Source organism: Bactrocera dorsalis, chromosome 4, assembly GCF_023373825.1.
Source record: "Bactrocera dorsalis isolate Fly_Bdor chromosome 4, ASM2337382v1, whole genome shotgun sequence".
In the NCBI taxonomy this organism is placed as follows: Eukaryota; Metazoa; Arthropoda; class Insecta; order Diptera; family Tephritidae; genus Bactrocera; species Bactrocera dorsalis.
Genome location: NC_064306.1, coordinates 44522511 through 44535720, shown reverse-complemented (window position 1 = coordinate 44535720; position 13210 = coordinate 44522511). Strand labels below are relative to the sequence as shown.

At 38.1% G+C, this 13210-nt stretch overlaps 1 protein-coding gene across 2 annotated transcripts in view; it reads left to right on the top strand.

The window, feature by feature from the left end:
- LOC105222577 (serine/threonine-protein kinase tousled-like 1) overlaps positions 1-13210 on the top strand; it is a 206378-nt gene that overhangs the window by 27024 nt on the left and 166144 nt on the right. The window lies entirely within an intron of this gene.

The window sequence follows — 13210 nt, the reverse complement described above, 5'->3', positions numbered from 1 at the left end:
CCCTTCCAATCCCACAAAACACACAGCAAAACCTTTCTGGCCGTCAAACTCGGCTTGGCCACTGTTTGGAACGATTCACCGGCCTTCGACCATAACCGTTTTCGTTTGATATTGTCGTATGTGTTATATTTTTCGTCGCTAGCCATCATCCGCTTCAAAAATGGGTCGAGTTCGTTCGGTTTCAGCAGCATATCGCAGGCGTTGATTCGGTCCAGAAGGTGCTTTTTGCATTTATTTACGTTTTTTTTCTTTGGAAATGATTCAATTTTGCCTACTGTACCTTTCACCTGAGATATCCCGTTTAGTTGATTAAATGGACTATAGATTTTCTGCTTCGCACACGAGTCCGCAATTCATTAAAATATCTGTGTATGTAATTAGGTATGCACTATCGCCAACAAGTAGTAGATAGAGGCCATGTTTTTATATATACATGTTGCATGCAACAAACAAGCTACCTCAAGTTTCTACGCACTTTCATATACAAAAATATATACATACATATGTATGTATGTATGGAAGTTCATCTTATACATGTGTGCCTGTACCGAAATGCGTAGATTTATAACACGCAAAAAAAAAAAAGCTAACACGCATGCAACATTTCTGATGTCGACTTGCAACTTGCAAGTTGCAACTCTGGGAAAATGTCATGGCTGAGTGACTAAACGTTGAAAATTTGTGGGCCGCATTGGGAGCAGCGCTATGAGGTAGGCTATGCATTGGAAAGCACAACTAAAACAAAAAAAAAAGAAAAGAAAACATGGCTGCCATTTAGACGCTTGCTCTTCAAAAATCCATACTCTGCGCTGCACAGTATTTCGTAATTTAAATATTATCCCAAGTAAAATAACATTTTTTCTATTTTGTGCGAGATTACTCTGACGGAACCAACAAAAGCCAAGATGGATAAAGTTTCGGTGCTCATCTGCGGCTTACATTTATGTATATATGTATGTATGTTTGTTTGTGAGTATATGTGGGGCTTGTATGCTCATGCACAGTTCAGTTCAGCGGCAGCCCTTGTCTTTGCAGCTTCCACCTCACCGCTGTTTTTTGTTTGCTTGCTTGCTTGGTTGCCGTGATGACCACCGCCATCGCCAATAATGTGTCCCATGCACAGCAGCCTCGGCAATGCAGTTGCACTATCAAAAGCAGCCATCGCAATCACACTTTGAACAGCCTTCAGCAGCATCAACCTGCCGCCAGTCGGCAACAGTACCACCCTCTGCCCCCCTTTTTTACCTTTTACCACTATTTATCTTAAACACACCGACCAGCCAACAAACCAACTATCCAATCCAACCGCCCGCCCGCCCGTCCGTCCGTACGTCTTTCAGTCTATGCGTTTGTGTGTCGGTCTGTCTGCCCGTCCGTCTGCTTGTCGGTTTGTCGGTTTGTCCAACAATCCATTCATCCATTGGCGCATTCCCCAAGTTCGGCATTCGTTCGCAGTTTGGCTCAGTTCAGTTCAGTTTAGTTCGACAAACTGTGTGGTGTGTGTTGTTCGTGGTCCCGGCTTTTGTTGTTGTGCAAAATTGCAATTGCGAATTTCCGCGCGCGTCTAGTTGTGTGTGGTTTTTTTCCATCTTTTTTGCACTTTACTTTGCGCTATTATTTATGTTGTCTGCATCTAACTAACTGTGCATCTATGTGACTATCATCGCCTTGCATTTGTGTTTTATGTGTGTGTGTGTGTTTGTATGCTGTTGTTGGTAGTATTGCCGCTGCTGGTGCTTCTTCTTCTTCGTCTATGTTTTGTGTTCCATTACATTTCCGCACTTTAATATGCAGTTTAGTTGATTTCTGCACTTATCTGGTTTTTGTCTTTTCCACACTTGAGTTTTCAACGTTTTTTATTTTTTTTTGTATTTAAGTTTTATTTTGTGTTTTCTTTTTATTTTTTGTTTTTTATTCTATTTTTGTTTTTATTTATTTTTTGTTTTTGTTTTAGTTTTTATTTTTTTTTGTTTTTGTTTTCGTTTTAGTTTTATTTTTTTTTTTAGTTTCTTTCTTTTTTTGTTTTTGTTTTTCTTACGTACGCTTCTCATGTTCAAAGTATCGCTTGCTGAGTTTTTTCCTCATTTCGCCTCAAATTGTGTCGCTGCATTTTCGCCAATTAATTTCTAGCGAGAAAGTTTTCCATTATCATCATTGGCCATCGCACACACACATACACATAGACAAGTGCATTTATTAAAATGCATCTCTACAACTAATCGTATACATTTAATGTGATTATGAAACTATTTGACAGAAATGGGCGACGCATCTTTCACTTTGAGCTCATCTCCAAAACAAAAAGATCCAACAGACATTTGAAATATCGAGAAATTTACTATAGTGTAGATTAGATAAAAGTGAAAATATAACTTTATGTTTATATGTATGTATTTCGATGTTTTCTGTATTGAAAATTAGTACTATAAATAACCGTCTTTGGATTTGTCTGCTTCAAAAAATTTCTACTCTCAGAGAGATCGAGCTTAAGATTTTTAACTGGACATATGATATAGAGAGTTTAGTTAAGATAAGAAATTTGGTAAAAGTGTCTTCTCTTTGCTTATTTTGACATTTCAACGACTTTTTTGAAATACACAGATCAAAAAGACTGCAGGAAATGTCTACAGCAAGGCACTAGGGAAACAATGGAGCATCTCTTGTGCACTTGTTCTGCATTGGCAAGACTACGTTATTAGCTCCTGAGATCCCCACGGTATGATACACTGGAGGAAGTATCGATACTCAGGCCACGGGTTCAAGCTCAAGCATCCTAAAAGATGATGACTCCTCATGGACTTAGTAACTGAATTCCAGCTGGTATCGTAAAAGACCAAAATGGGTTTATGTGTGGCTCATTGGCCTGCCAGATTGACATAACCTAACTTAACCTTTTACAAATACAAATTATTTCGCTAGTTCTCTTAAAAGATCTAATATGGCTAAGGTTCAGTATCCACGTACCACGTACGACGTGCAGTTTTGTCATAAATCAAGATAAATCCTTTCAACGCTTAAAAATTCAAGAACGCGCCTTCTTTTCCTCTCTGTCTCCAGATCGAACGCAAATTATTTTTCCTATCATTTTTGTTATTTTATATTTCGTTTGCAATGGGTTTCAATCTTCTTTGAATTCCTCTAATTTTTTACCATTTCCAAAGGAATTAGTCTATGATGCCTGCACAGAAAAATATTTTAGAGAATGGCGATTTAGTGGCGGTATGTTTCTGAGAGTGTGCGATTTTTTCATATTCCGAATCTAGTGCGTGTTTGTTTTATGCGAAAATTCTTTTTTCGTTGATAAGGTTGAAATAGCTAAGCCTTTCGGAGCCATAGGAGACCTATACATAAAGAGTGATCCATTTCGTGGATCCCTATTTAAAAAAAACGCCGAAACTTCAACTTTAATAGGGGAATGATTGTTATCATTCGAAACATGTTTTGGCATTTATTTTTTGAAGATTAACTCGTTGAAATGACTCTCTTTTGAATGGCACGCGTAGTAGTTTGATTCAAGACCTGAAGCGAAGCGCGATTGTCCGCATTGATTATGTAAGTTTTTATATATTCCCAAAGAAAAAAATCGCTCAATAAATCCATTGATTAATGCGATATGTGGGAAGTAGTGCCGTTTTGTTGAAACCAAATGTCGCGGCGATCACGTGCTGCAATTTCAGGCATCAAATAGTCGGTTATCATGGCGCAATAATGATCGCAATCGACGGTGTCGTTCTAACCGGCATTATTTTTAAAGAAATGTGGACCGATGATTCCTCCACCCGCAAAGGACATCAAACCGTTGTTGTTTCTGTGTGAAATGGAAGCTCTTGAATCTCTTCAGGCTGCTCTTCATCCCAAATGCAGCAATTTTACTTGTTTACATACCCATTGAGCCAGAAATGAGCCTCATCGCTGAACAAAATTTGGTTTGGAAACGTCGGAATTTTTCAAGCGCCTATAGAATGAAGCGATGTCGCTTTAGAAGGTCGAGTGGCTCCAGTTTTTGCACATGCTGTATTTTGTATGCTTTCAATTTAAGATCTCGACGTAAAATGCGCCAAGTCGTTCCTTACGTCAGTCCTAGTTGCTCCGAAGAGCGCCGAATCGACTCTCCACCGTCTTTGTGTTGACTCTCAGCTACCTGTTATATTTTCTTCACTGTGTGCTGGACGTGGTTTGGTCGAATATTATCCAATTATGAATGCTGGGTGATGGTATTGCGAATAGTGGGCCGATTATGTTGACCATCAGTTGAGCGAAGCGCGTGAAACACATTCTTTATAGAACGGGGGTTTTTCGCAATAAAGTTGAACGGTTTGTAAACTTTGTTCAGGATTAAGTCTTTCCATGATGAAATGCCAAACAAAACTGAACAAAAATAACATAACAGCTTGACAGGTATTGAAAAAAGTACATCCACTTGGATCACCCGTTATAATTTATACTCTTTTATTATCATTCGTTGTTGCAAGGGAGTGTCAAGTGAAACATTTTTGGTTGGCCTTTAAATAGTCTAAAGTAATAATTTAGATTAAATTATGAAAAATGTCTAATCTTAAATATGATTTTTGTTGATAATTCGATTCTTTAACCATTTAAAGAAATAATTGTTGTAACCTTTATTGATTCATATTTGGAATAATATGTTATAAGTAATTAGGCTTTACCACTTGACGAATTTAAATTTCAATAGAGGGCTTTCGTTGAAATGGCAATTATTTTTTATGAAATATCCATAGCTCTGAATAAACCATTCCACCCTAGTGCACATACATAGATACATACATACTTATAATCAACATTCGCACATACTGTGCCTGCTTGCATTTTTACATACATACATACATACATATACGCAAGGTTACTTTACTGTCTACTCTTTTCTTACATATTGCTTTTAATTCTACACGATTTGCCATTCGTATTTGAGAATCGATAGATAATAACGTACTTGTCAATATAATGCATCAAAGTCAGCAACAACAAAAGCTAGTTACCGAACTCTACGAATAGCCAACCAGGCAGTCAGCAAATCTGAGCGAATCAACATAAAACACATCGTCATAAATTCGTGTATTACAGTTACACATACATATACGGACAGTGTTTTGCAATAATTAACACAATTTCCAGTGCAATACGTGAACGTTAAAAAAAGGCTCCAACCGCACCTCCCCCCACATTTCGGAGTGTGTGTAAAGTTTATTGAAATGTCATGATATCCTAACTGTTGTTGTGATCCACACAATGTGCATGTGTCAAATTAACAATTTGGAGCGGTAAAACGAGCTCGTAATACCAAAGTTCATAGAGAAAATAAACAACCGATTCACATATCTACATATAGACATATAGTATGCGTACACATTCATATGTATGTGTATGCTTAAGTGCATTGTTAGTGTGGAGAAAGTACTGTGCAAATCAAAAACAACAATATCTACATACATACATTTGAAAACAACAATAAATCACAATACAATAAAACAGTGGGGACAGTTTAAAATTGTTTCGTACGAAAATTATTTAATATAATCTTCGTCAATTGTCGCGTTGCTCTCTCTCCACAACGATGCTGAGAACCTGTTCAATGGCAGGCACAACGGCATTTCACCACTGTACGGTTGCGGCACAGCTGTTAACCGCTTTGACAGTTGAGTAAGGTAAGTGTTGGATACTTTCTCAATTCGAGCAGGGAAAATTTATTAATTTGAGAATTTTTTATGTTTATTTAAAGTGTGTGGAATTTTACTAACAAGATTTTAAGTATTCGTACTCGTGTTATTGAAAAATACAATTACAAAAGCAGCACGCAATTGCTTATTTATTTTCATTAATTATCAGCTTTTTAGCGATTTCCACACAGACTTTACTGTACGAGTGTGCTTTTTACCCAAAGGCCTTAGTGTGAAGGGGTTATAGCCATTTGCAAGGCAGAAAAAATGCGTTTGTATGCATTTTTTTTTAGAGACATTTTATTTAATAAATAAATGTTTATTTAAGGAATTTCATTTACTGATTAATTTTCAATAAAAATATTAAATAAAAATAATAATAAATCCCAAGTCGATCGATTCAGGTGTTTCGAAGAAATTCTCCTCAACTGCTCTGACAAACAAATTTCGATAAAAAGTGATAAAATCAGTCCTATTACTTTATGGACAATCCCTGTACTTACCTACCAGTATAACCTTATCTAAACTATAAATTATACTTTTGATATCAGGAATACATATGTATTCAAAATATAGAACTAAATAGAAGTCCACATCGTGAAACCAGAATTTTTTTCTACCGAACCGAGGTTTGGGACCTAATTACGCTAAGATAAAAAATTGAGCTCGGTTCAGTAGAAAAAAAATTGAGGTACTCGATTAAATGCTGTGTGAAACTCGGTAAATCTGCCACAAAAACGTATTATATGATCAAGCAGGTTTACCCAGATGTTGCTTTAGCAAGGAGTGGTGTGTTTTGGTGGCACCAGACCTTTTGGGAGGGCCGGCGTCTCCTCGCTCAAAAAAGGGAAAATAACAAATCCAAAGTGAAAACGATGCTCATTGTCCTTTTTGACATCAAAGCCATCGTCCATCATGGATTTGTTCCTCCTGGAAAAACCGTCAACACCAAGTTTTACGTGGAAATTCTCAAGAGAGTTAAAGGAAAGGTCAATCGAGTCCGACAAGACATCGCAGCCGAGTGGAAGTTGTACCACGACAACGCGTCGGCTCAAACCGCCTTTTTGTGAACAGCTACCAAACCGAGGCCGGCATTCCAACGCTTCCGCAGCCGCCCTACAGCCCAGATGTGGGCCCCCGGACTTTGTTTTTGTTCCTTGCCTGAAAAGGCCGATGAAAGCCAAGCATTTTGAGACGACAGAGGGGATCCAAGCAGCATGCACCTCGGTTCTCAAATCTATTCCGGAGAATGTCTTCCGTGACGCCTTCATTGCTTGGAAATTGCGCTGGCAGCACTACATCGACGCAGAAGGAACCTATTTTGAAAGTTTTTAAAGAACTGTAACGATTGTTTCAATAAATTTCGGAAATTTGGGACTCCGCGAGTCTTCTTGCATACTAAAATAACAGAATGCCACAGCCATCAGCCCAAGTTTAACGTTTCCAAATCGTTTGTCGAAACCGTGGTTATACTTCACTCCTTGTTTGCTTAGTTTGCCGTTTGTGTTATGCTCTTAGTCGGGGGCGGCTTATTTGTTATATACAGATCATTTAAGGATTTATAGAGTGGAGTGAAAATAACGACCTGTTAATGAAAATCGAAAGTAGTGACCTTCCTAGACAGCAAATGTTAATTCCCCAAAGATTTTCGGATTTCTTTTGCATGGCCACTACGGACGCGCTTGCAGAAGTTCAGACGCTGAACCCAATTTTCGATACTGCTGCAATTTCATGTTCGATATTCGTACGAAGTTCGTCAATCGTCGCTAGCTTCTTGGCATAGACCATAAACTTGACGTAGCCCCACAGGAAGTAGTCTAACGGCTGGTGGGTCTTTGGTTTTGACGCACAGTGTACTGAAAATATATGTAAAAACAAATACATGTACCTACACAAATTGCACACCGCTACATATTTATTATAGCTGGTAACGATATTTCTGCGCAAACTTATATTTGGTGAGATGAGTAGCTGCCTGCCAATAACTCAGCCCCTGTTACAATTTGTAGACTGTGCATCGTCATTGTGTAGTTACTTTTAGGTGCGCGTCGGCACTTTATTCGTTTAACCGACCGACCACTCACTTCACTCACTAGTGTTGTAACGGCAAATCAGCTAACTAAATAAATTTTGCTTTAGTTGGATCATTGGTGCCGCCTGCCTAGCTGGTTAGTCGCTTGCTTGTTCGATTAGTCGTCGCCGTCGCGCGAGCAACCGACCGCGGTGTGGTTCAACGCCAATGGAGGCGTTGTTTTCGCCGCCGTTTAGCAGCATCGCGCACATTCATTCCGCAGTCATTAGCCAGTGGAGCGTTGGCGCATTCACACGCTTCATATGCGCTTTGTGACAGACAGTGTGCCGTTTGCATACTAATCCTCTGAGAAGTGCTTTTGAATGTACATATGTACAGAATGTATAGCAAGCGGAAAGTTTCGCTAAGAAAGCACTATTACAGGCATACATATAATACTTGTATATATATTTTTTGCTTTCTGCTTTTATTTTGCGTTATTTTCGCTATTGCTATCATTCTTTTCGGTCTGTACATTTTATTTCTATTTTTCATACATACATATCTACATATACCTTGTTTAGGTTTCTATTTCTGTCTATATGTATATTTCAGTTTCGTTAATTTTACCCCTTATTCACTCTACCATCTAGTCTCCACCTCACCATCCCACCTAAACGTTAATCGTTTCTATGAACACACACACAGCCATACTAGATTCTTACATACAACTTCGCTCTGCTTACAACTTATTGTCACCGATAAGCGCAGCTCCTTCAACGCCAACACCAGTGTTTGTCTTTCACTGGAGTTTTTCTCCTCTTTAAGGTCACCATACACTCATACTACATGTACCACATACATATTTATATACCCAGCCCTCCATCCCATCTGCTCCTTGCCTAGCCAGAAATTTACTTTGTGAATCCGCTTTTTGCGATTAGTGGCGCCTGTTAGTAATGCAATATATGTATGTACATATGTATGTATGTGTTTCATTAAAGCAAATCCATTTTGTGTACGTTTATTGCCACCATTATTCGCTCTTCATTCCACTTTAATTTGATTTATTTGATTTTTTCTTTGTCAGTTTGTTTCGTTTGATTATTCTTCTCTGTACCGTACTTATTTTATATGTGTTCTGGTTTGTTCAAGGCTTACTATTCGTCGTATCGACTTAATTTGAGTAAATATAATTATATTCTGTTACCCACACACTGTGCGCACTGTTTTCTGGGTCTTATTATTTATTTAAACAAACAGACGTCGGACAGGTCCCATTGTATTTCACAGTGGCGTCCAATCATTTCACTTTAATATTATTTTTTATACCCTAACAAAGACCTCGGAGACTCTAAAAAATACGTAGGTTGCCTCTTATATTTCGGGATTTGGTAACACTAGTGTTGTAATCTGCATACTCCCAATTTTGACATTTTTGATGGTTTGCAAACTCAGAAATCTCGAACATCTCAGCAACAGCGCACCGATGTATGTAATTAAATTTTTGGAGATGAAGCTCCATCAAGGACCAGTGTTAGATTAGATTAAACACATGAATGAGGATTGCACCGCGACTTAAGATCTATTGTGCCTCCTCAAAAGTCGAAACGACTCACCTAGCCCCAGCAAATTGATAAATTCCAATATACTGCTAGGTGCTATTGAGGCGATGTGATCCCTATTTGGAAACATGGATCCAAGGGCCTTTGTTCTGCGCCTACAGACTGCTGTGTAGTCAATTAGCAGGTGTTCTGGAGTTGCAGACTCCAAGTCGTAGAAGCGGCAATCCCTACAAGAAGCTAAACCCATGTTATGTAAGTGTCTACCATGTTGGTGGATGCTGCGAAGCGGTCAAGCTCATCAGCCAGTTCTTTTCCGGCTATACCTCTGTGACCTAGCATAAAAATTAGATGCACTTGGTTACGATCTGATCAATGGTTTCTATATACTCTTTCACCAAAAGCGATTAAATCTCCTACGCCGAGATCGCTTGGCTATCACTTAGTATAACGATGCGTTCATTACGATATTTATGTTGGAGGTTTATCCCTACGTACTGACTTATATCAAAGACCTCTACTTGGAATATGCAACTTCTCATAGGTATGGAGAGTTCGGTGCGTGGTCCTCCGACCCCTCCTCCAATCTCCTCTGACGTTTTCGAGCCTTGAACTTCCTACTGAAGTTTACACTTTTGGTAATATTGCCTCTTGGTATTTCGCCACTTAGATTCTTCATGAGTTGGGAAGAGCTTTTTTTTATTTTTGTGTATAAATTTATAGGCTTTGAGGCGACGTAACTTGTCAACCAGAGAAGCTCAGAATGGTGTTATTAATAATAATCAGGAAATTGGCATTGTTTGAATTCAAAGGTAAATCGTCAGTATACAAGGTCTGTCGCAAATGAAACAGAACTTTTTAAATATTACTGTTTCTGGTGGCGTCACCTATTGGTGGGTATATGAAATAAAAAGTTTGATCTCTTGTTGACATTTCGTAAAAATTTTAAGGCAATTGGATAACTACAATCGATGTTATCGATCAAAAAGTAACAGCAGCTTTTGGTCATCGGTCGTAAAATGCATTTTGAACAAAGAGCAAATATTAAATTTAAGTTTTTTAAACTTGGGAAAACGTTTACTGAAACATTTCAAATGATGAAAAAAGTTTATGGTGATCAGTGCCTATCCCGTAGTAATGGGCATGATTGGTTTAAGCGATCCCAAGAAGGTCGTGAGGACCTCTGTGACGATCAGAAGTCGGGCCGGCCAAAATCAGTGATTACCCAAAACAATATTGAAAAAGTGCAGGAATTTATTAAGAATGAGCCGAAATCTTCTTTGCGTTACATGGAAATGGAGTTAAATATCACCAAAGACTCCATTCATCGCATTTTCGTAGATAAATTGGGTCTACGGAAGGTGTGCTCCAAGTTTCTTCCGCACAAATTGACTGAAGAACAAATTTGCTACGAATCCAACATTGTAATGATTTGATTAAGGAGTCGAGAAAGGACATAAACTACAAATATTCGATCAAAGTGCCGAATGGAAGTATCCAGACGAGCCATCACCGAAAAAAAGTCGTCTTCAGAAGTCAAAAATAAAGACAATGCTGATTTGTTTTTACGATTCCGAGGGTATTGTACAGCGATAGTTCGTCCCACCTGGCCAAACGATTAATGCTGTGTTTTACCTTGGTATTATGAAGTGCCTTTTGTCACGCATTCGTTGTGCTCGACCACAATACCTTGAGGCAGGCAGCACAAAATATAACTTTTGAAAAATATTAATTTTTTGTTGTTTTTTTTAACAGTCCTGTTTCTTTTGCGACAGACCTTGTATGTCGAATCAATCGTCTTCCCTTTTGCATTTTACTAATACTAATAACTAATTTATTTTTAAGTCTTACCATTTTGAGCGCTAGTGTATGCCCACATACATACACACATTTTGCAGTATTTGAAGAAGTAAAGCAAAAACATTGAAAAGCAATTGCTTAACACATATATACCTACATAGATGCTTTCACACAAGAGGGGCATCAAACGTTGAATATAGTATACATATTCAAGCGTATAAGTAATAAAAGAGCATAAGTATTAAAGGCATTCATTCTCTCATGAAAATAGTAAACAGACAAACGCACAAGCCACTAGTGTGCAAAAACTGTGCAAAAAGTCTAAAAAAGGGATACTGACACAGCTAGCTACCTTCTATTTTTTTCTCACATCCAAGTAACTCACATTCGCGCTGTACAACAAAAATCCTCATGAATGCGCTGTAGGTAAATGAACGAAGAACGAACGAGTAACCAACCAAACGCCTAACAGAATGGCAATCAAACGACTTTTAGCGTTAGGCGGCTTTTGTTGTTATACTTGACTGTTCATATCTACCTATAAGCATACATACCTACATTACTTATTACTTGACGGTATGCCGAAGGGGGTATGATATTATATGGTCGATTAAAAATAGAGGGAAAATAAGAATTTAGTTATACACAAAAACGAAAGTTGATAAAAACAATATCAGAATACAGAGCAAAGCAAAAGCAAAGCAACGAAGTGTCACAAGATAAATGTATATATATGTATTGAGATATGTCAGTATGTAGTCATAGTGTTGAATTTTGTTCTCATTAGTGTATTTGTTTCTGGTTCCGCTCACTATTTTGATATTATCACGTATGTATATCTAAAATAGCTCGCGTTCTACTATCGCTCTCCTACAATGTTGTATGAATGTACATATATATTTATTTGTGTGTGTGTGTTGTTGTCAACGTTGACAGCTGTTATACCATTAGCATTTCCTTGCACTCTATTATGCAATACATTCATACAAAGATATGCATTTGTATGCACTTTATTTATGTGAGCTCTCTGTGGGGCACATTCTCTCTGGATCTGTTCAAGTTTTAAGCGCACAGTGGGTTGAGAAACAAAAGAAATCGATGCAAAGATCTCAAAAACCATGAATGCTATAAAAAACTTTGAAATCAAGGTTTTTTGCATTTTTGTGTTCGAACTTATATTTAATTAGTAAAAAATACTAGATATACGGTGGTATGTTTGATCAAAGATCGCACGTCGTCAGCTATATGTATAGTCCTAAGCCATAGAAAGGAACTCCTGTGCTCGAACTGTGCCTCCAAATGTCTAAAGCTTCCACCAAGCGGCGCCCTTTCTACTGATACCGGTTCTAGCTTACATTTTCTTGATAGCTTATCAGCTTTGCAATTTCCTGCGATTCCGTTATGGCCATCCACACTAGTTTTATAACAAAGACACCCGATGCTTGCCTTGAATGCACTGCTAGTATCGCCGCTCTGCTATTTGATGAGTGAATGGTCACTTCTCTGAAGGAAACTGCACTCCGGAGCAGTAGATCTGGTGCAACCTCGCCTTAGAAGACACAGCAATAGTCAGGAAGTCTGAAGCTGGAGTTGATGGCGAGCTGCTGACAATAAACTCCTCCATCAACCTATCCCCCAAGCTTTAACCTATCTGTAAAAAAGCTCACTGCCCCTCTTCTCCAACAGCTTCTTCCCACCCATAACTCGTTCGTCGGTATATGGGCAATGAAGGAGCCGACAGAGTTCGGTTTAGCGACTCCATGATCCAAGTAATCCGGTATGAAGTCAAAGTGTGTGAGAATATCCGTGTGACCAGATACGTGTTCTTTTAAGAACTCAGATAAAGATGTACATATACATAATTTGAGGTACTATAGTCGTTCTTTCTGAAAAAAAAATGTTATGAATAGAATCTGATTTCTGATAACAAATACATATGCGTAGCAGGTCATGTGAAATTCTAAGTCGATCCGCACAACCGTTTCGGAGAAATTTTCCTTCCCGACTTTGAAAATAGCGTTTTCAGAAAAACGCTTTTAAAGTTTTGGGAGTTCTTTATTCTAAATTAAAAAAAAAAGTCTAAACAAATAATTCTAATTTTCGCAGAATATTCTCAAATATGTATGTATATGTAGTAGTACACTTCATCGGCTGAAGCCTTT